The following is a 24,336-nucleotide window of genomic DNA, read 5'->3' on the forward strand; positions in this document are numbered from 1 at the left end:
TTCTTAAAAAAAATTTTTTTCCATGTAGATATACAGTTGTAGCACCATTTGTTGAGAGACTATTCTTTTTCTCCACTGAATTACCTTGTCACTTTTGTCAAAAATCAATTAATCATATGTGTGTGGGTCTTTTTTTGAACTCTATTTTATGTAGTGAACTTTATATCTATCTTTACATCAGTATCTCAAAGTCTTGATTACTGTAGCTTTAAATCTGGTAATGGAAGTCCTCCAGTACCATAAACATAATATACTTCTGTATTCATTTAGGCCTTTAATTTCTCTCAGTAAAGCTTTTTAACAGTTTTTGAATATACTTTTAGTAGTGGACTTTATCCTATTTGTTCAGCAAGTACCTAGTGAACATCTACTGTGTGCCAGGCACTGTTCTAGTTGCTGGTGTTACAGCAGTGAACAAAGAATGCAAAAAGGCCTGCCCTTGGGGAGCTTACATTCCAACTGGGAGAAACCAGATGAGAAACTCTTAACTTAAATGTATGTTAGATGGTGATTAATTAATACTATGGAGGAAAACAAATCAGGGGAGGGGGCTGGAGTGTTGGGGTGGGGACAGAGGGATTTATAATTTTAAATTGTGTGGACAGAAAGGTCTTCATTGAGAAATTGATATTTAAGCAGACCTTAGTCTGCTCTATACCCTAATAATGAAACAACTAACAATTCAGAAGGAAAAGGGAAAAGAAGGTGGGAGCTTGAATAAGTGTGCTAAGTATGCTAGTTGCCTCCTGTGTAGTAACTAGAAGTCCATAGCATTTAAAATCAACAAGTGTAGTAATAGAAGTATACCTAACAGCAGAAAGGTAGACCGTAAGAAAGATCATGTTTTTGGTTGAAATCTGGTGATGAGAAAGTGTAACATCTTAACGTAGCTTATAGTAGAGAACTAATAGGTAACGTGAAGAAATGGAAGACGGACTTCAATACATATGATGTGATTACAAAAGTATTATCATAATAAAAACCTTATTAAAATAATAGAACTATCTGTAAAATGTAAATATAGAGAGATGGAATTAAATGAGACAAAGATGGGTATTTTGATTGTAAAGTTTATAATTTACAATGAAGATATACCAACTATACCTGCAAAAATAGTAGAGCATTAATATTCAAAAAGTAAAAGTGATCCTGGAAAGTTATTCAGAAAAACTTTACTGGTGGACTTTAATGGATCTCTCTTAGACCAAAGTGTATCAAGTGAACAAAAAATTAAGGCTATAGAACAACAATATCCCAATTAATAAGCAAAATTTGATGGATAAACTGAACCCTACCTTGAAAAATAGAGACTATACCTTCTTTCCAAGCATTTATAGAACATATACAAAAATTGATTATAGTACTAGATCATAAAGAAAAGAAAACTTTTGTACATTCCTAAAGGTAGGAATAATTTAGAACTGCCCATCTAATATGATAGCCACTAGCTACATCTAGCAATTTAAATTCATTAAAGTTGAGTAAAATTTAAAATGCAGTTTCTCAGTCTTACTAACTACATATCAAGTGCTCAAATAGGATTGATTGCCATTGGAATAAGGAGAGAAGAAAGCAGATTGAAGACAGTATATGTGAACTAAATCTTCCTGTTCCATAGCAAGGAGTTAGTAGACATAATTTGAAGTTAGTCAAGAAATACAGACATGTTATTTATAATTATAGAGATAAATATAAAAACTACAGACAAGTAGGTGAAAGTGAATGCTTCTAGCGAACAGGACTGCAGTTTTTTACTATTTGTTTTTTTAAAACCATGTGCATGTATTACATCAATAATATGCAAGTTTTAAGAGACTAACAGGATATACAAACAAAATAAAAACTTATAAACTGTCTTTGCACAATAGCTTCTTATCCAGTAAATGTTAAGTGTAACTTTATTCCTTTGCATAAAGTAAAAAACGCTCTAGGTTTTTTTGATATTTGATTAAAATTAATTTATACTGAAAGTATTAAAAAAAATTTTTCAGGCACCAGTTGCCAGTCTTCTCTTCCATTTACAAATGAAGATAGCAAGCAGCTTTCTGTGACTTTGGGCATATACTACTTATCTTTAATTGATGAAATAGTTAATTCGATTTCAGTAGTGAGTAAAAGATTCATATAAAATATTTGGAGTACTTTAAGATTTTAATCTAAATAAACATCTTTCAGACAACAAAAGGGCACTTACTTGGGTCAGGAAATAAAAATCAAAGCCTATACTCCCAGCCCCTGAGGACTTATGATATATTTCAAAGGTAATTTCTCTTTAATTTCTAGGGAATATTTTAAATATAAGAGTGACATCTTTAACAAGGACATTTGACAAATAACTATATGAAAATTTTACTGCTTATATAGTGAAGGTATTGGTTATTATTTAAGATGCCACTTTATATTGCTTTATTTATTCACAACCTGTTGCTGTAGTTATTATCTATTTTCAGAATATTATTACATCTTTTTGCAGATTCACTATGAGAGAGGGACTATAGATAAGGTTTAGGGCAAAAGAGAAAGAAGTTTTGCCCTGTGATTTAATATTACTTGAAAACGTATATAGGCAGACTAGTTCAGTGTCATTTGTTGAATGTGTATAATATTTGTTTTCCAGTTTCCCAAATTGACTGGCCAAGCCAGTTTTTACAGCTTGATACTCTGAAACTGTCAGTATATTGTAGTTTGATAATTCAAGTAACTTTACACATAAGAAAATTAAACGTATAGGGATTAAATCTAAACACTTAGCTTAGAGGAACAGCATTACACAGCAAATCATCAAAAAGACTGAAAATAAATCCCCAACGTAGTGGAAGATTTACAGAATATGGTGTTAGTAATTTATCTTTATAGCAATAAAGTCTTGGTCTCCAAATACTTCTTCAACATTTAAAAATTCAGTATTTTAGAAATAATATTAGGATTTTTTCTGCCTTGGAATGTAATTTACATCATTTTAATAATTAAAGATCTTTATGGCTATACTTAAATCAATTACAAAGTACTTGCTGAAGGTGTAGGAGATTGGGAACTTATCTACTGACTTCTAGGCACAATCTAAAACTTTGCTTTTCAATAAATCTTTGACATTTTCTTGTTTGTCTTTGTTCTAAAACATTAATGCATGTTTTAAAAGATCCAATAGTAATGAAATGTTCTATAAATGTGTTTGTCACTTAACCTAGGTTGTACTACATTGTGATTACCAGCCCTAAAATAATTATTATAATCATATGGTTTACAGTATACAGCAAGAGTATAATGGCACCACTGGAACAATACCCAACCTGAAACAAGTGTTTATTCTATTCTTTCAACTCTCATCAAGTCATATGCCTGTATATGTTTAGAGGAGAGTATCTCTTCTTCCTCAGGCTAGGCTCACTCTGCCTCTCACTACCTTTTTTTTTGAAGGCCCTGACATTTTAAAATTCTCTAAAGGTGTTACTAGTGAGTGCTTTCCGTACATACTATTAGAATAAAAATGAAAATATTATATTGCTAACATAAGTCATAGTTTCTAATGGTAGGGACTTTGTTTTGTTCAGTCATACAGCCCTGGTACCTAAAATGCCTGGCCATAGTATATACTCAATAGTTTTTGAGCATAGGTAAATGCAGAAACAACTGATGTATCCATATTTTTATGTATATTTACTCTATTCATATTTAGCAAATATTTTAACATTATTGTATATAACATGATAGTCTTGCAATTTATCTTCCTATCTAAAAGAATATTTAGTTGTATATAATCCAGTTAGACTCTAAGCTCCTTAAGGAGTTTGAGATTAACTTTCACACCACTGGAATACTAAACTGTAAGTGGGAGTAATATTCCACATTATAACTTAGCTGCCCAAATGTAAATTCTCTAGTTTGTGCCAGTTGGGAGTTCTCACTCATAATAGTCTACTAATCATCCACTTAAGGAAATTAATGCTCTGGCAACTTTAGTTGGTCAAACACATTTATTTAAGTAGTAAGATTTAAACCATATGTTCAAGACTTTATTTTTAAGTTTCTAAAATCTTTAATTATTAAAGATTAGCAATAGTATGTGAGATTTCATCATCAGACCAAATTGGCAGCATTGGGATTCCTATCACTCATCCCTTGCCAAAACATCATTTTGCTCCTGCAAACCCAGGTCCCATCTCTACCTAGTGTCTGTCAGCTCCAGTGGCCCCAGGCAGCTCCTGCTACTCCTCAGCTCCAGGTCATGAGAATTCCAACAAACCCAGTCCCCTGATCCATTGTAGCACTAGCCAGCTGTGAACCCAGGCTACAGGGTTACTTTGGTGCTGGTCAACTACTGTGACACCAGGCCCTCAGCAGGCTCCTGACTCACCTCAGCACCAGCTGCCTTCCATGACCCTGGGCATCTTCCATAGCACCAGGCTACTGGCAGTTTACCATGAACCCAGGTCCTGGCACATCCCAGCACCAACTGCCTCTGTGGCCCCTGGTTCCTAATCAATGCCTGTGAATGCAGACTCCCAGCTGGGCTCAGCACCTGGCCAACTACCATGACCACAGGTCCCTGACACACCCCAGCTCAAGTCTGGCCCCTGTGGAACTAGACTCCAGACCGGCTTCTGTGGGCCCTGAATCAGGTCCTCCCTCTTGTACCCAGGCACCAGGATGGTCCCTGAATATGCAAGCATCTGGCCTGCCCACCTGTTGACCCAGGCACCACACCTTCCTACCCCATGGCTCCAGCAGTAAACTTGCCTGTGGAAACCACCTTATGTGTCACCCAGAATCTCTGGATGGGCTGACTGGTGAAGGACTTTGCCTGCTGAAGCATGTTGTAAAGACTAGAAGAAGTGCCCATTTTCTCAAATGTGCAGACTCCAGTGTGAGCCACAAGGATCATGAATCATTAGGGAAACATGACACCATCAAAGGAAACTAACAAAACTCCAATGACTGCCCCTAAAGGAAGAGATCTGTGAACTATCTGGCAAAGAATTGAGAATAATCCTCTTGCAGAAATTCACTGAACTATTAAAGGAATACATACAAGTAAATGAAAGTAGGAAAACAATGAGTGAACAAAATGAGAAGTTTAACAAAGAAATGGAAACCATGAGTAAAAAACCACAGAAATCCTAGAGTTGAAGAATACAATGACTGAAGTGAAGATTTCTTAGAAATCTTCAACTGCAGATTTGACCAAGCAGAAGAAAGAAAGAACGGATGAGGAGACAGGTCATTTGAAACCATCCAATCAGAGAAACAAAAAGAAAAGAGAATGAGAAAGTGTGAAGAAAGCCTGTGTAAATCATGGAATGCCATTAAAAGAAACAATCTACTCGTTATTGGAATCCCAGAGGAGAAGAGAGGGAGAAAGAAGCATAAAGCTAATTTAAAGAAATAATGGCTAAGAAGTTCCCAAATCTGGGGAGAGATTTGGATATCCAAGTTCATGAGGGTTGAAGCTAACAGGTCACCCCAAAATTTCAACTGAAAATGATCTTCTCCAAGACGTTATAATACAACTCTGTAAAATCCAGCCCATTTTAAAAGCAGCAAGATAAAAAAAATTCTTCACATATAAGGGAACCCCCATAAGGCTATCAACAGAATTATCAGCAGAAACTTTGCAGACCAGGAGTACGGGGGATGATATATTCAAAGTGCTGAAAGAAGAAAACTGCCAATCAAGAATACTTTACCCAGCAAGGTTATTTTATATACATGAAGGAGGGATACTTTCCCAAACAAAAGCTGAGGGTATTCATCACCACTAGATCTGCCTTATGAGAAATGGTGAAAGGAGTTCAAGGTGAAAGCAAAGGATGCTAATTAGTAACATGAAAACATATGGAAATATAAAACATACTGGTAAAGGTAAGTATATAATCAAATTCAGAGTATTAGATAATATGAGAGTATTGAGAGTAACATGGTGGTTAAGTTAATCACTTAACTCTAATACAAAGGTTTAAAGGACAACTGTATTAAAAGTAACTATAGCTACGGGACTTCCCTGGTGGTCCAGTGGCTAAGACTCCACGCTCCCAATACAGGGGGCCCAGGTTCAATCCCTGGGGGTCAGGGAACTAGATCCCACATGCTGCAACTAAGAGTTCACATGCTGCAACTAAAGATCCCACATGCCACAACTAGAGATCCCGCATGTTGCAACTAAAGACCCTGTGTGCCGTGACGAAGATCCCACCTGCTGCAACTAAGACCCAACACAGCCAAATAAATAAATATTAAAAAAGGTAACTATAGCTACAGTAATTTGTTAATGGATGCACAGTATTAAAAGAGGTAAATTGTGACATCAAAAGCATAAAGTAAAAGATTAGAGTTCTTGTATGTGATCTAAGTTGTTAGCTTAAAGTAGACTGTTACAGCTAGAAGCTGTTTTATGTAAGCCTCATGATAATCATAAAACAAAACCTGCAGTAGATAGACAAAAGATAAAGAGAAGGGAGTCAAAGCATACTACTATGGAAAATCATCAGTTCACAAAGAAAGACATCACAAGATGGAGAAAGGAACAAGGGAACTACAAAACAGGCAGAAAACATTTAATAAAATGGCATGAGAAAGTTCTTACCTATCAATAATTACTTTAAATGGATAAAATTTTCCAGTCAAAACTCATGGAGTAGCTGCCTGGATTAAAAAACAAGATCAACTATATGCTGCCTATAAGAAACTCATTTCACCTTAAGGATACATGTAGGCTCAAAGGGAAGGAATGGAAAAAGATATTCCATGCAAATGGAAACCAAAGAGAGCAGGGGTAGCTAACCTTATATCAGACAAAATAGACTTTACATCAAAAATGATAACAAGGGGCAAAGACTGTCATTATACAATGAAAAAGAGATTGATTCATCAAGAGGATATAACAATTGCAGATATATATGCACCCAACATTGGAGCACCTAAAAATATTAAGCAAATACGAACAGATCTTAAGGGAGAAATCGACAACAATTCAGTAATAGTAGGGGACCTCAGTACCCCCACTTTCAGCAATGGATAGGTCATCTAGAAGAATGAAGGAAAACACTGGACGTGAAATATACCTTAGACCAAATAGACCTAACAGACATATACAGAACATTCCACCCAACAGCAGCAGAATACGTATTCTCAAGTGTACGTGGAAACTCTCCAGGATAGATCATATGTTAGGTCACAAAACAAGCCTTAGCAAACATAAGAAGATTGGTATTGTACCACCTATCTTTTCCATACAATGGTGTTAAACTTGAAATCAATAAGAGGAAAATTGAAAAATTAACGATTGTGTGGAAATTAAATAACACACTCCTAAACAGCCAATCAGTTAAAGAAGAAATCAAAAGGGAAATTAAAAAATACCTTGAAAGAAACAAAAATGGAAATACAACATACCAAAACAGATGGTATGCAGCAAAAGCAGTTTAAGAGGGAATTTCATAGCAATAAATGCCTAGATTCAGGGGGGGAAAAAAGATCACAAATAAACAACCTAACTACACCTCAAGGAACTAGAAGGGAAAAGCCTGGGACCAGTTGGCTTCACAGGAAAATGCTCCAAAACATTTAAAGCAGTTAGCAGAAGGAAGGAAAGAGTAGCACAGAAATAAATGAAAGAGACTAGGAAAATAATATAAAAGATAAATGAAACTAATGGCTGTTTTTTGTTTGTCTTTTTTTTTTTTTTTTTTTTTTTTTGAGAAGATAACATTGACAAATCTTTAGCTGGACTAAGGAAAAAAGAAGACTCAAAATCAGAAATGAGACAGATGTAGAGAACAAATGTATGGACACCAAGGGGGGAAAGTGGCAGGGGGCGGTGGTGGTGGTGGGATGAATTGGGAGATTGGGACTGACATATATACACCCATATGTATAAAATAGATAACTAATAAAAACCTGCTGTATTAAAAAAAATAAAATTCAAAAAAATCAGAAATGAAAGAGGAGACATTACAACTGACACAACAGAAATACAAAGGAAAATATGAGACTACTGTGAACAATCATGCCAACAAATTGGTTAATCTAGAAGAAATGGATGAATTCCTAGAAACATACAACCTACCAAGACTGAATCATGAAGAAGTAGAAAATTTGAACAGACCAATAATGGATAAGGAGATTGAAACAGTAACCAAAAGCCTTGCAGCAAAGAAGAGCCAGGACCAGATGGTTTCACTGGTGAAACGTTCTACCAAACATTTAAAGAATAATTAACACCAATCCTTCTTAAACCCTTCCAAAAAATTGAAGAAGAAGGAACACTCGATACCAAAGCCAGATTAGCATACTACAAGAAAAGAAAACTACAGGCCAAAATCCTTGAGGAATATAGGTGCAAAAATTATCAACAAATTCTACTAGTAAACTGAATTCAGCAGCACATTAAAAAAATCAGACACCATGATCAAGTTAGATTTATCCCCGGGATGCAGGGATGGTTCAGTATACACAAATCAATAAATGTGTACACCACATTACTAGAATGAAAGATAAAAAACATATCAATTATTACTGAATAGATACTTTCTGCATATGTGATCTGTGAACAGAGGTAATTTTTTGCTTCTTCCTTCCATATTTGGATGACTTTTTTTTTTCTTGCCTAATTGCTTTAGCTAGGACTTTGAGTACAATGTTGAATATAAGTGATGTGAGTAGGCATCCTTGATTTGTCCATAATCTTGGAGGAAAAGCTTTCAGTTTTCATTGTTGAGTATGATGTTAGCTGTGACCATTTCGTATATGGCTTTTATTATGTTGAGGTGGTTTACTTCTGTTTCTAGTTTAGTGTTTTTATTATGAAAGAGTGTTTAATTTTGTCAGATGCTTTTTCTTCATCAATTGAGGTGATATTTCCTCCCCCTTCATTCTGTTAATGTGGTATATGACACTGATTGATTTTCATGTTTTGAATCATCCTTGTATTCCACCTGATCATGGTATATAATCCATTTAATGTGCTATTGAATTTGGCTTCTTAGTATTTTGTTGAGGATTTTTGCATCATTATTCATCAGGAATATTAGTCTGTAGTTTTCTTGTGTCTTTTTCTGGTTTTGCTATCAGGGTAATGCTGGCATCATGAAATGGGTTGGAAATGTTCCCTCCTATTTAATTATTTGGAAGAGTTTGAGGAGGATTGGTGTTAATTCTTCTTTAAATGTTTTGGAGAATTTTCCCATGAAGCCATCTGGTCCCAGACTTTTCTTTGTTGGGATCTGCTTTTATTTCTTGATTAATTGACTTTAAATTATTCTCTTGATTCTTCTAAGAAAGATGAAGATTTAATTCACTTATGCTGTCCTTAATCTCTCATATTTCTTCATCCCAAAGTGTGAAACATTGTAATTAGTTCTTTTATTAGTACCTTTGCAACTGTAAATAAAATGTTTCTTAGACATTATATTTTAAATCCCTACTGTGTAAGATAAGGATAGTAGGGCCTTTATCCATTTCTCCATCTTGTCTTTTCTACTCCTTCACTTCCATTTCTACCTTTTCTTTTGTGTTTGACCAGGTTGATCACATAACATTTACGTTCTGTTATGTAATGAGATTTAAGACATTCAGTCTTTTTGGTAGGTTGATTCTAAAAGCTGAACAAAATAAATTACAGTTAATCATTGAGCTATTTGTTTTCCATGGGTACAAAGTTATGATAATGGAACTCAAAAAATAAAATATGTGATATCAAGGTAAGGTTGGTTATCTTTACTTACAGTTCATAAGTTTTTTTCACAGTCATGCCACTAGTTTGCCTTATATTCTGACTTTATATTCTGATTAGTTTGCTTAATATTGTTCATCTTTCCCCCCTATAGTCTGTAATTGCCTTTTTCTCCTTGGTCAAAATGTTTCCTGCTTGAATCACAATATCTTGTTCCATCTTGTTGGATGGAATCCCTGGTTTTCCTGGAGACATCCCTTTTAGAGTTGTCCTACTTTCTCCTTCAGTCTTCATGGGTTGGAAGCCTGCTGTATTTCTGTCATTCTGAGATACTCTTTCACTGCATTTCTAGGTTAGACTTACTGTTTCTTAGATATCACATCTTTGTCTTTTATGACATTCTCCTTCTTTTTGCTGGAGTATATTCTAAATTAACTTTCATATACAGGATACTTAAGATGTAAACATTCTTACATGCCTGAACATGGCTTTTACCTCGTTCATAACTGCTTGATAGTTTGTCTGGGTGTAGAAATTTAGATTCAGATTAAATTCCTTTAGAACTTACGGGTTTTGCTCTGTTCTGTTTAGATCAAGATGGTAGGAAGTCTGGTGCTACTCTTGAGTCTTGTTACTTTTTTTTTTTTTTAAATAAATAGGTATTTTTTATAGTGGGTAATGTGAAGACTTCAGATGAAATAGATTGAGAAACTGATTGGAAATTGAATGCAAACTAAGACCACTTGACTGTTACTGAAATGAATAGCCCAGTTTGCTTTTTTTTTTTTTTAAAGAAATTCACGTTCTTTTATTTATTTATTTATGACTGTGTTGAGTCTTCGTTTCTGTGCGAGGGCTTTCTCTAGTTGCGGCAAGTGGGGACCACTCTTCATCGCGGTGCGTGGGCCTCTCACCATCGCGGCCTCTCTTGTTGCGGAGCACAGGCTCCAGACGCGCAGGCTCAGTAATTGTGGCTCATGGGCCCAGTTGCTCCATGGCATGTGGGATCTTCCCAGACCAGGGCTCGAACCCGTGTCCCCTGCATTGGCAGGCAGATTCTCAACCACTGCGCCACCAGGGAAGCCCCGAGTCTTGTTACTTTTTAATGACCCTTTCCCCTTGTCTTTGGAAGCTTTAGTATCTTACCTTTGTCTTTGTAGTTCTGGAATTTTATAGTTACGTGTCTAGGTATGAGTTGTTCTTATTATTGTATCTGAACTCTCTGGGGTAGGTAGGCCCTTTCAGTTGAAATGCAGATGTCTCCCTCCAGGTATGGGAAATGTTCTCCATTATTTTTTTGGTAATATTTCTTGGTTTTCTATGTTCTCCCACTTCGGAATGCTCACCAGCAGAATTTTGGCTTTCTGGTTTGATCCTTATGTCTTTTATCTCTTCTCATGTTTTCTGTCATTGCTTTTTTATTCTATATTCTGACAGATTTCTTCAACTATATGTTCCTACTTTTCTGTGAATGTCTGTAACCAGACTGTAAGTATTCCAGTAGCTTTGCTTAGTTTTTGTTCATATCATTTCAAGAGGCAACATGGTATAGTAGTTAAAAGCATATACAATGGAACTAGACTGCCAGACTGTGTGAGTTAAGATCCCGGCTCCACCACTTAATACCCATGTGACCTTGGGTAAGTTATTTAACCTCTCTGTGTTCAGTTTCTGAACTACAAAATGAGGATAATAACTACTTTGTGGGCAAAGGAGTTCATATTTGTAAAGCATTTACAATGGTTCTTGGTGTAGTAAAATCTATGTCATTGTTTCTTAAATATGTAGCATTCTGTTTTTGTTGTACTGAATGCAGTGTCTTTAGGAGTATCTTAAAGATATTTTGTTTTTTATCCTTTTCTTCTGTACCCTGAGTAATGTATGAGTCTTCTGGGGTTAGTTGATCTACTTATTTATCTTGTTCTTTTTCTAGCTGCGGTTTTTCCTCATATGACTAGAAATTATCATTGTTGGTTCATGTATATTGCTACAGGATTATCTTGATTATTTTAGGTAGCTATGGTGGGTTTTTTTTCTTGTTGTATAGGTGGATATTTTTTCCAATTGCCATCTCTGTTTGAAAAGACTGGTTGGTAATTCTTTGTACATAGATGGAGTGTCTTGTCTGCTGGGAAGTTTAGGTTTAGAGCCTAAGAGCAGGGAACCTATTGCGATTTTCAGGAGCTTTCCGGTTGTCATATTGACATGAGCTCTGTGGACACTAACATCCATCTAGTTTCTTTCTGAGCAGTTTGCTAAATTTCTGCTAGATTTCTTTAGAAAAGAGTGGTGCAGTTTTGGGCCTAGGGGTGATGCTGGACCTTGCTTATCCAGGGAAGGGGTGCAGAGAAAGGAGACAGGTAGAGCTTTTTCCTAGGTCACCTGTATTCAGCCTCTGTACCTGCAAACTCTAGAGCCTAGAGTCTCAGGACGATTGACTCAGAACTCCACTGTAGTCCCTTTATGTGTGAATTTTGCGTGTGCTTAACCTGTTAATACACTTGGATCTGCTTTCTGCTCTCCAGAAATCTACTGTATCATTTCATCTCTTCATAACTTCCTTCTCCATTCTTTTCATTGTTTTATAGATCTTACTTTTTGTTCTTCTGTGCTGTCTTACCAGTAGGCTTTCCAAAGGGAAGAGAGGCAAAACTGAGTGTTTGTCATCATTATCTCTTTTCATTCTTCAGATTTTCTTGAAAGAAAGAAAGAAAGAAAGAAAGAAAGAAAGAAAGAAAGAAAAGAATGAAAGAAATTGTCACTTCACCCCTAAGTAATTCTATGTTTCTTTAAAAAATAAAGATATTTTCTTACATAAACTCAATATCATTACTACATCTAACCAAATTAACCATAACTTCTTAATATCATATAATGCCTAGTCCTTATTCAGATTTTTTTCAGTTGTTTCAAAAGTACTTTTTGATATTGTCTGAATCAGGATTCAAATGAGGTATTAACAATTGGTTGTAATGTTTCTTGAGTCCTTTTTTTTTATGAGTACAATTTATTTGGAAGAAGAGTGATATCAGTTTGTAGATCACCTTTGATAGAAAATGTTTGCCACAGGTATGTATTACACAGTAATGCTCCAATTTCTTAACAATGAAAAATCTTCCTCAAATAACACATACTTTTTGTAATGGAAAACATATACAACAGTATACAGAATAGAATAATGAACTCCCATCTACCGATCACCCAGCTTTAATAACTGTCAACTCAGAACCTGTCTTGTTTCGTCCATACCTTCACCCATGTACCCTCTCCTAAAGCTATTTGAAGAATATTCCACATTTAACTCATTGTAAATATTTCTAAATGTAAATGTAAATATTTCTGAAACTAAAGGCTCTGAGGCTTTTTAAAATTTAGGACAGTTGACAACCCCCACCCCCTTTTCCCTTTTTTCCCTCCATGTTGAAGAAACTAGATCAGTTCTGTATAATATTTCATTCTAGATTTATCTGATTGCTTCTTCCTGATGCCATTTTACTTATTCCTTTTCTATATTAATTTAAACTGAAAGTTTGATCTAAAGCAGTGTTTCTCAACCTTTTTCTTCTTTTTTTTTTTTTACTCCTTTAAAGGCCCTTTTTAGACATTTTTTTCCTTTATTGTCTTCTCTCTGAAACCCAAGAATAGATATAGCACTGTGCTTTGGAGGGCAAGAAACCATTTTAATATACTACTATTGAAGATATTTTTCACCCCTGGGTGTGACATTGCTACTGTTAAGAATATACGATATAAAGGTCTGATAGATTCCAGTGTGACTCTTTTACACAAGAACATTTTATAAGTAGTACTATGTACTACATATTTCATTACATTGGGAGGTGCATAATGTCTGTCTCACTTTTGGAGATGGTAAGATTGATCAGTTGCACTCATTTGGTGACAGCATGATTTGTTGTGCAATTCACTATCACTTTTTCTCCTCATGGCTTTAAAATCCATTGATGATTGTTGCCCATCTATTTATGTAATTTCTTTTTGTTCTTATTAGCTAAAATTCTTTGAAGGACTGCCCCTCACCAATTAGGTCTCTTTGGTTACCTTGAAATATAGTTTGATAGGACAGACAAGAAAAATGCTTTATCAGTTACCTTTTACTTACCAATTTTTGATTAACCCTTAGTATACCATCAGTATCCATTGGATTTAATTTTAGACTTTTTGATTTTTTAAGCATTCCAACTACTTATAAGGACTAGTATTTCATGATTATTATTCGTTGAGGTCTCCTAAAGAACAAAGCAAAATGTACTTTTAAAAAATTGAAGAAATCTCAATTTTTTCATTAATTATATTTTCTTACCTTTAAGCATTGTGTGTTTCAACATTTTAAGATTTCTTTTATCATGACTCACCAGTTATTGCTATCTTTCATTAAAAGATAACATGAAAATAGAAGAATAATGGAATCGTGTAGAAGGGTGATAGAATATGGAAAAGTTTGTGGCTATTGCATCATTTTTTTCAGTCTAATTTTTGTATTGCCCAAGTTATTGCATCATCTTTCAAGAAGTTATTAAAGAAGCCTGGAGACACTATTTTTGTAGGCTGCTTTTAGTTTTCATTGAACACAGTTGAGAATTCAGAAACTTTCATTTCTGCCCATAATGGCAAAGAAAAGAAAAATCACAGCAGAAAATGTTTCACATCTCTTCGACAAATCAGCTGCTGAGTGCAAAGAGAAATTGCAGCACTCCAGGCTCAATACTTGCATTATCCAATAGAAATATAATGTGAACCACAAATGAAGCCACATGCATTATTTAAAATTTACCTTAAAAAAGTAAGTAAAGAAAATGGTGTCACTGAGTCTGAAGTCAGGGAGCCAGATTCCTCCAGCTTCGTTTTTCTTTCTCAAGATTGCTTTGGCTATTTGAGGTCTTTTGTGTCCCCATAAAAATTTAAAGATTTTTTTGTTCTAGTTCTGTGAAAAATTGCTGATTTGATAGGGATTGCATTGAATCTGTAGATTGCCTTGGGTAGTATAGTCATTTTGACAATGTTGATTCTTCCAATCCAAAAACATGGTATATCTCTCCATCTGTTTAAGTTGTCTTTGATTTCTTTCATCAGTGTCTTATACTTTTCAGAGTACAGGTCTTTTGTTTCCTTAGGTAGGTTTATTTGTAGGTATTTTATTCTTTTTGGTGTGATGGTAAATGGGATTGTTTCTTGAATTTCTCTTTCTGATCTTTCGTTGTTAGTGTATAGAAATACAACAGATTTCTATGTATTAATTTTGTAACCTGCAGCTTTACCAAATTCATTGATGAGCTCTAGTAGTCTTTTTTGTAGCATCTTCAGGATTTTCTATATACAGTATCATGTCATCTGCAAACAGTGACAGTTTAACGTCTTCTTTTCCAGTTTGGATTCCTTCTATTTCTTCTTCTCTGATTGCCATAGCTAGGACTTCCAAAACTATGTTGAATAAATGTGGCAAGAGTGGACATCCTTGTCTTGTTTCTGATCTTAGAGGGAATGCTTTTAACTTTTCACCATTGAGTATGATGTTAGCTGTAGGTTTGTCATATATGGCCTTTATTATGTTGAGGTATGTTCCCCCTATGCCCACTTTCTGGAGAGTTTTTGTCATAAATGGGTGTTGAATTTTGTCAAAAGCTTTTCCTGCATCTAGTGAGATCATATGGTTTTTATTCTTCAGTTTGTTGATATGGTGTATCACATTGATTGATTTGTGGATATTGAAAAATCCTTGCTTCCCTGGGATAAATCCCACTTGATCATGGTGTATGATCCTTTTAATGTATTGCTGGATTCAGATTGCTAGTATTTTGTTGAGGATTCTTGCGTCTATGTTCATCAGTGATATTGGCCTGTAATTTCCTTTGTTTGTGATGTCTTTGTCTGGTTTTGGTATCAGGGTGATGGTGACCTCATAGAGTAAGTTTGAGAGTTTTCCTTCCTCTGCAATTTTTTTGGAACAGTTTCAGAAGGATAGGTGTTAGCTCTTCTGTAAATGTTTGATAGAATTCACCTGTGAAGCCACCTGGTCCTGGACTTTTGTTTGTTGGGAGTTTTTAATCACAGTTTCAATTTCAGTACTTGTGATTGGTGTGTCCATTTTTTCTATTTCTTCCTGGTTCAGTCTTGGGAGATTGTACCTTCTAAGAATTTGTCATTTCTTCCAGGTTGTTTGTTTTATTGGCATACAGTTGCTTGTAGTAGTCTCTTATGATTCTTCTTATTTCTGTGGTGTCAGGTGTAACTTCTTTTTCATTTCTAATTTTATTGATTTCAGTCCTCTCCCTTTTTTTCCTTAATGAGTCTAGCCAAAGGTTTATCAATTTTGTTTATCTTTTCAAAGAATCAGCTTTTAGTTTCATTGATCTTTGCTGTTGTTTTCTTTGTCTCTGTTTCATTTATTTCTGCTCTGGTCTGTATGATTTCTTTCCTTCTACTAACTTTAGGTTTTACTTGTTCTTCTTTGTCTATTTGCCTTAGATGTAAAGTTAGGTTGTTTATTTGAGATTTTTCTTGTTTCCTGGGGTAAGATTGTATTGCTATAAACTTCCCTCTTAGAACTGCTTTTGCTGCGTCGCATAGGTTTTGGATCATTGTGCTTTCATTTTCATTTGTCTCTAGCTATTTTTTGATTTCCTTTTTGATTTCTTCAGTAATCCATTGGTTGTTTAGTAGCATATTGTTTAGCCTCCGCGTGTTTGTGTTTTTTTACAGTTTATACTACAAAGCCATAGTCATCAAAACAGTATGGTACTGGCACAAAAATAGAACTATAGATCAATGGAACAGGATAGAAAGCCCAGAAATAAACCCATGCACCTCTGGTCAATTAATCTCTGACAGAGAAGGCAAGACTATACAATGGAGGAAAGACAGTCTCTTCAATAAATGGTGCTGGGAAAACTGGACAGCTACATGTAAAAAAAATGAAATTAGAACATTCTCTAACACCATACACAAAAATAAACTCAAAATGGATTAAAGACATAAATGTGAGACTGGACACTATAAAACTCTTAGAGGAAAACAGAGGCAGAACACTCTCTGACATAAATCATAGCAATATCTTTTTCAGTCCATCTCCCAGAGTAATGGAAATAAAAACAAACAAATGGGACCTAATTAAACTCAAAAGCTTTTACACCACAAAGAAAACCATAAACAAAACGAAAAGATAACCCACAGAATGGGAGAAAATATTTGCAAATGGTGTGACTGACAAGAGATTAGTTTCCAAAGTTTACAAACAGGTTTTGCAGCTCAATATCAAAAAAACAACACAATCAAAAAACGGGCAGAAGACCTAAATAGACATTTCTCCATAGAAGACATACAGATGGCCAGGAGGCACATGAAAATATGTTCAACATTGTTAATTATTAGAGAAATGCACATCCAAACTACAATGAGATATCACCTCACACTAGTCAAAATGGCTATCATCAAAAAATTCACAAACAGAAAATGCTGGAGAGTGTGTGGAGAGGAGGGAACCCTCCTACACTGTTGGTGGGAATGTAAATTGGTGCAGCCACTATGGAGGACAGTATGGTGGTTCCTTAAGAAACTAAAAATAGAGCTACCATATGATTATGCAGTCCCACTCCTGGGCATAATACCTGGAGGAAAACATGGTCTGAAAGGATACATGTACCCCAATGTTCATTGCAACGCTGTTTACAATAGCCAAGACATGGAAGCAACCTAAGTGTCCATCAACAGACGAATGGATAAAGAAGAAGTGGTACATATATATATATATATAATGGAATATTACTCAGCCATTAAAAAGAATGAAATAATGACATTTGCAGCAACATGGATGGACCTAGAGATTGTCATACTGAGTGAAGTAAGTCAGACAGAGAAAGAGAAATATCGTGTGATATTGTTTATATGTGGTATCTAAAAAAAAATTATACAAATGAACTTATTTACAAAATAGGAACAGACTCACAGACTTAGAGAATGAACTTATGGTTACCAGGGGGGAAGTGGTAGGGAGGGATAGTTGGGGAATTTGGAATTGACATGTACACACTGCTATATTTAAAATGGATAACCAACAAGGACCTACTGTGTAGCACAGGGAGCTCTGCTAAATATTCTGTAACAACCTAATTGGGAAAAGAATTTGAAAAAGAATAGATACATACATATGTATAACTGAATCACTTTGTTGTACATCTGAAACTAACACAACATTGTTAATCAACTATACTCCAATATAAAATAAACAGTTAAAAAAAAAAAAGAAAACGGTGTCATTGAGGAAAGCAAGAAATTCCTTTTAGGAATTCACACTCTGAGGGACAAACTTTGATGGATTGCTTCTGTCTCTTCTTTGGCCCCAGTCAGATAAATTCTCTCCCTTCCTCATCTCCTCTGCATTCACCCCAAAGAGGCCATGTTTCTCATGGCTCTGTGTAGCTCGGTAACGTACTACCTTGGATTTGCTTTGTCTCCTTATATGCCTTTCTTCCCTTTCACTTATTCACATCCAGGCATTGAACCCTCCCTTTCCAAAGTGTCAGCTTGTCCCTATGCCTCAGGCTATCTTTTTGAGGTGAAACAGTGGCTTCCAAACTTCTTTGACCACAGCCTATAGTAAGAAATATGTTTTATGTTGTGACCCAGTACCCACACACTCAATAAACACATACCTGAAACAACAGTTACAGGAAATATCCTAACTATTACTAGGTGTCCTGTACTTTGACTTTTTTTTCTTTTTCGTTTCATTTAAAAAAATGCTTGTTATAACCCCTGTATTGCTGGACCAAAGTGTAGGAACGTTTATAATTTTGTTAATATATTGATATATTGTCCTCCATAAGTCAGCACCTATTTCTACTCCCACCAGCAGTGCATGAGAGTAATGCCAAAACTGATATTATAAATGCTTTGAAAATTCTGCCTTTAGAGTATGTGACTCATCAATGTCCTCAAACTTGTTACACTCCTGTCTTGCCTGGGGATAGAGTATCTTGTGCATTAACTCAGCTCCTTTTTCAGTAGTAGTGGGAGAGCGAAAGAGAAGCCTGTGGGTTAGTTGAACACTTTAGGATTCCATCCTGATTTATTTATAATGTTTTGATTGTATCTCTTTGGATAGCTTTTTTGTGGTTGCTCTAGGTACTTTATGTATAGGTAACTTATTACAGTCTACTGGTTAACTCCCTTTACCTACCCCCTCCATTTCTAATGTGATTGCCTTTTATATTTTCTCTCTGTATATTGAGAACTGTATCACACAGTGTTAATAATTTTTGCTTAAATCATCAAAAGTAATATAGAAGACTTAGGAGAAGAAAAAGGCTATTTACCCATATTCTTCCTCTTTGCAGTTTTTCCCTCCTGATTTTCCAATATTCCTTCTTTTATCATTTCCTTTCTGTTAGAAGAACTTCCTATAGTCATTTCTTTTTTTAGGGCAGGTCTACTGATGACAAATTCTCTTAGTTTTCTGTCATTTGTGGATATTTTAATTTCTCTCTCTTTCCCAAAGGATATTTTGTCTGGATATAGAATTCTGGGTTGGCAGTTCCTTTCTTTCAATACTTGAAGAATGCTTCTGGGCATCAAAAATATGAATAGAAATTGAAATTCAGAATGTTTATTAACTATGACCATATAATGGTCTAAGTGTTAACAGAAAAACTTTTTTCGGAATTATAATTACTATGAGTATAACATAAATGTATTATTGATTTTATTATTAAACAATTACTAAATGTAAATGTATCTCTTCAGAGGGGACTTTTCTTTTCATGGAATTTATGTATCCATAGATGAATATTATGTAGATGTTAGAATGAGACTGGTTTCAGTGGAAATTAATAGTAAAAAGAAAAGATGTTGGGTCACTAATAAGTGTGAAGTTTACAAAACACTTATGCTTTCGTTAAGTATATCATTTATAGTAGGCTTTACAGTATATTCCTGCTAAACTAATCTATATGTAATATGTCCATATAGGAATGAAAAACAAGCAGAGAAATGGTTGGAATGTGACAGTGTAAAGACTTGTCCCAGTTTTTAGAAAAATATGGATTTACTGTGTGCATTATTCTTTTCATAAAAGTTAATAAAAATGTTTCTCCATAAATGTTCAAGAAAATATAAAACACTAACTTAACTTTGGTATGTGTTACGTTTACTTGAAGATATGACGTTAACTGAAGTAAGGGGTCTTTTCAACTCTTTGAAATCATGTAAAATATCTTCACGTCACAGACACAAGACACAGGTGATTGATAGAATGTACTAATTTCTTTCTCATTTCTCTGAGAATGGTGAAAGTACAGATCTTGAATTCTAATTTAAGATGCTTCGCAGATCTTGAGTTCTAAATAATTCTATATAAATTATGTAAGGAGTCTGGCCACAAGCTTTTAACCTGGATGAACTAAGTTCTAGCTGTCTTCAGTATTTATCATCACTGTTTTCATTGGATTCTCTCTCAGATGAGCTTCTTAATCAGAAGGTTTTTTTTATTCTCACCTCCTGAAGTTTTAACAGTGCATTGGGGCCAGGCCAGAATATCTGCTTTTTAATGTCATGTATTGTTCTCAACAGATGTGTGTGGGACAGGGAAAAACAAGACCACCTTGGATATATGGTACTTCCATTAGAGGATACTCCCTTGATATCAACATTTAAAATTATTCCTTTGGTATTCTGGATATTTCTACAGGGAAATGCATTGTAGTGAATTTTAGATGTATAAGAGATACATCTTTCTTTTGTGAGCTGGAAGAAGGAAGATATAAAATACACTGTAGGAAAGGAGACAGCAGTATGATGCTCTGACCTTGATATTAGTTCTAGTAGCTGGTTGGTAATTATAGACATGAAGGATTTGGAAATTGATTCCCTAAAACCATCTGGTCCCTAGTGTGAAGACTGCTGGATTAAGGTATAATCTTTCTTCACTAGATTATAGTCTTGAATCCTCTACTGTGTAATATTCATCTGCTTTTTATCTTCATAACTGTTTTGAGTCCCTTAAGGACCTTCATCATTGTGGGCTGATTACCGGTACTTTGCTGTGCTCTCTTTTCTCTTTTTCATTCTTCATGAGTGTGTTCCTCAGTGGAACAGATTTTTTTTTTAAATTAAGTTATACTTGACATACAACATTAGTTTCAGGTATACAATGTGGTGATAAGATATTTTTATATGTTATGAAATAATCAGAATAAGTCCACTTACCTTCTGTCACTATACAAAGTTGTTACTGTATTACTGACTGTATTCCCATTACAGCCCCTTGACTTAGTTTATAGCTGGAAGTTTTATACCACTTAATCCCCTTCACCTGTTTCATCCATCATCCTCTTCTCCCAGCAGTTTGTGCTCTCTGAGTCTGTTTCTGTTTTCTTTCATTTGTTTATTTTTCTTGTTTTTTGGATTCCACATATGAGTGAAATAATTCAGTATTGGCATTATTTTTTTTTAACATCTTTATTGGAGTATAATTGCTCCACAACAGTGCGTTAGTTTCTGCCCCATAACAAAGTGAATCAGCCATACATATACATATATCCCCACATCTCCTCCCTCCTGCGTCTCCCTCCCACCCTCCCCATCCCACCCCTCTAGGTGGTCACAAAGCACGGAGCTGATCTCCCTGTGCTATGCGGCTGCTTCCCACTAGCTATCTGTTTTACATTTTGTAGTGTATATATGTCCATGCTACTCTCTCACTTCGTCCCAGCTTACCCTTCCCACTCCCCGTGTCCTCAAGTCCATTCTCTACATCTGCGTCTTTATTCTTGTCCTGCCCCTAGGTTCTTCATAACCATTTTCTTTTTTCTTTTTGTCTGACTTATTTCACTTAGCATGATATCCTCAAGGTCCATCCATGTTGTTGTAAATGGCAGGATTTAATTCTTTTTTATGGTAGAGTATTATTCCTGTGTGTGTGTGTGTGTGTGTGTGTGTGTGTGTATACACCACATCTTTGTTATCTGTTTATCTATTGAAGGACACTTAGGTTGCTTCTGTATCTTGGCTATTGTAAATAATGCTGCAGTGAACATAGGGATACATATATCTTTTCAAATTAGTGTTTTTGTTTTCTTTGGATAAATAGCCAGAAGTGGAATTGCTGGATCATATTGTAGTTCTATTTTCAGTTTTTGGAGGAACCTCTGTACTGTTTTCCATAATGGCTGCACCAATTTACATTCCCACCAACAGTACATGAGGGTTCCCTTTTTTAGTGGAGCAGTTTTTTATTCTTCCTCTTCCTCCTTCTTTAACATGTATATATATATTTTATTCACAATCCACTCCCCTCAGGTTTTAATTTTCCTCTATGCCTCAGATTTTGTATGGTTGTTGATTCTTCATTCATTCAAAAAACTTAGGATATGTTACAAAAACATAATTGCCAATTGTATTTCAATGACTAAAACTCCATTAGGGCAGGAATTTGGTGTGTTTTTCCCCTAATCATTGGATATGTAGAACCTATCATAGTAAGTGAATGAATGAGCACGAAACAAAATTTCCAACTCTTTCCCTAACAGAGAAATAACCAAATTAATGTTGTAAAGTCTTTTGTTTTTGTCAATTAATCTTTAAAATAGTACTTTTCTGATTTAACGGTAATTAAAATGCTTTTAATATTGTGGTAAGAAGTATCATTAACATTTCTGATAATTTTAATTTTAATTGTTAATAAAAATTAATGACCATGATTGGGCTATTTCATAAAACCATACTGGAAATATAGGATTATAAAAGCACCTACCTCATAGGGATGTTGTGAGGGTTGGATTAGTTAATACGTGTAAAGCACTTAGAACTGGACTTCACACATAGTAAAATGCTTGGCAACTATTAATTTGTAACTGAGAATGGTGCTGAAACTGACTTCTTCCCCATCGTTTTGCAGGAGGGCCCCTGATGGTCAGTTGATCAATTCATCCATTCATAGGGAGGCTGGCAGTTTTCCCTCAGGCCTTTGCAAAAGCCCCCTGAAAGGATCATCCTCCACAGGACTTTGACTCACCTTCCTTCCCAGGGGTCAACCTCTAAGACCCTTGAGGCTAGGGGACTGGGAAGAGCTTCAGAATGGCTAATATATTGCAGTCAAGTGGTGAGAGTTTAAAATGGTCTCTGCCTGTTAGCCCTGTGTGACTGAGTGACGCAGGGCAAATTGCTTCACTTCTTACTTTCCTCCCTTGCCCATCTCATCTCAGAGAATGACCTTCTCATCCCTTTTCTTACTCTGAGCAGCCATACTAGATTTCTTTTACTTGCACACAAATGCCATATCCTCTCCTACATCTGGCCCTTTGAACATGCCATTCCCTTCTAATGAAACATGTTCTTTCTCTCCCCTCCCCTCTTGCTTTATTTGGTCAGACCCTACTCATGCTTGCATTAATTGCCTCTTTTTTAGGAAACCTTTCCTAACCAGTTCCCACCAGCCTGGTTTGTATCTCTGCCATGCTTTCCCTTCACACCATCATGATTCTTAAAGCCTTTCATCCCATTTGGAGTTGGCCTACAGACTGAGCTCCCAGAGGAATTGATGGAATCTGACATGTTCATTGCTGCATCCCCTATTCCTGGCACATAGGAAGCCCCAATTAATGCTGTATATGTGGATGGGAAAAAATACTGGCGGTATTGTTACTTGGAATTTGGTTAACATTATTTCCACAGCTGCCCTTGTTTTACAGATTCTGTTTTTTGTTTTTTGTTTTTCCTGTAAAGCTGCTGAAACTTAGAAGCTGATTTTGTCACAGTGTAAGATGCCTTTGGAAAATTCTGCATTCCTCTTAGATGAATCTTTACAACTTGGTGAGTTTCACTAGATATATTCAATCTTCATTTTGAGCTCAGCAGTATGCCTTCTCTTTTTCTTTTCTTTTTTCTTTTTTCTCTTTTCCCTTTCCCTTTCCCTTTCCTTTTCCTTTTCCTTTTCCTCCCCTCCCCTCCCTTCCCCTTCCCCTTCCCTTCCCTTCTTCGCTCTCCTTCTTCCCTCCCTTCCTCCCTCCCTTCCTTCCTTCCTTCCTTCCTTTTCTGTCATAATTATTGGGTACAGTGAGGTTTGCAATCTCCTGGCAAGGCACATAGGACAGAGTATTATAAAAATATTTAGGACATGATCTGCTACCTTCTTTGATAGTTTTTATTTATCTTTAGATTTTTTATTCTTCAGCGGAATGAAACATTATTTATTGGTAAGGTAATTGATATCCAGATGTATTTTCTTTCAGCAATTCTTGAAATTTTTCAAAGTTACTACCTGAAAGTAAGAATTATAACTCGTCTTTTTTTGAGAGAAAGGTGATTTGCAAATGACTGAAAAGTAGAATAAGAATTATTTCCTGTCAGGTTTTACGTTTAGAGATAAAGAAGCAGTTGACTGAGGTACAGAAGGGCCAGTCACCTAGTGCATCTCTGCCTTATAAGCAAGTCTCTCCATCAGGGGTCTGCACACCACCAAATCCAGCTTGCTGCCTGTTTTTGTATGACCCATGAACTAAGAATAGTGTTTACATTTTTAAATGGTTGGGGGAAAATAAATCCTGGAAGAAGAATACTATTTTATGATATTTGAAAATTATATGAAATTCAGATTTTAGTGTCTGTGAATAAAGCTTTATTGGAACACAGCCACTCTTAATTTTTACATATTGTGTATG

The 24,336-nt window shown here is 35.4% G+C and overlaps 1 protein-coding gene across 24 annotated transcripts in view; it reads left to right on the forward strand.

Annotated features, from left to right (window-relative positions):
* CLOCK (clock circadian regulator) overlaps positions 1–24,336 on the forward strand; it is a 130,318-nt gene that overhangs the window by 15,429 nt on the left and 90,553 nt on the right. For 17 of the 24 annotated variants that reach the window (XM_082390160.1, XM_082390147.1, XM_082390151.1 and 14 more), the window contains one exon: positions 23,402–23,488. The exons of 3 other annotated variants lie outside the window; for them this stretch is intronic. The gene's annotated coding sequence lies outside the window, so the exon portion shown is untranslated. Of the gene's footprint in view, positions 1–22,574; positions 22,779–23,401; positions 23,489–24,336 lie in introns of all 24 variants that reach the window. 4 more of the 24 variants (XM_082390165.1, XM_082390166.1, XM_082390164.1 and 1 more) reach the window with 1 other exon arrangement.

Source organism: Balaenoptera borealis (assembly GCF_965194805.1).
Source record: "Balaenoptera borealis genome assembly, chromosome: 4".
Lineage (NCBI taxonomy): Eukaryota > Metazoa > Chordata > Mammalia > Artiodactyla > Balaenopteridae > Balaenoptera > Balaenoptera borealis.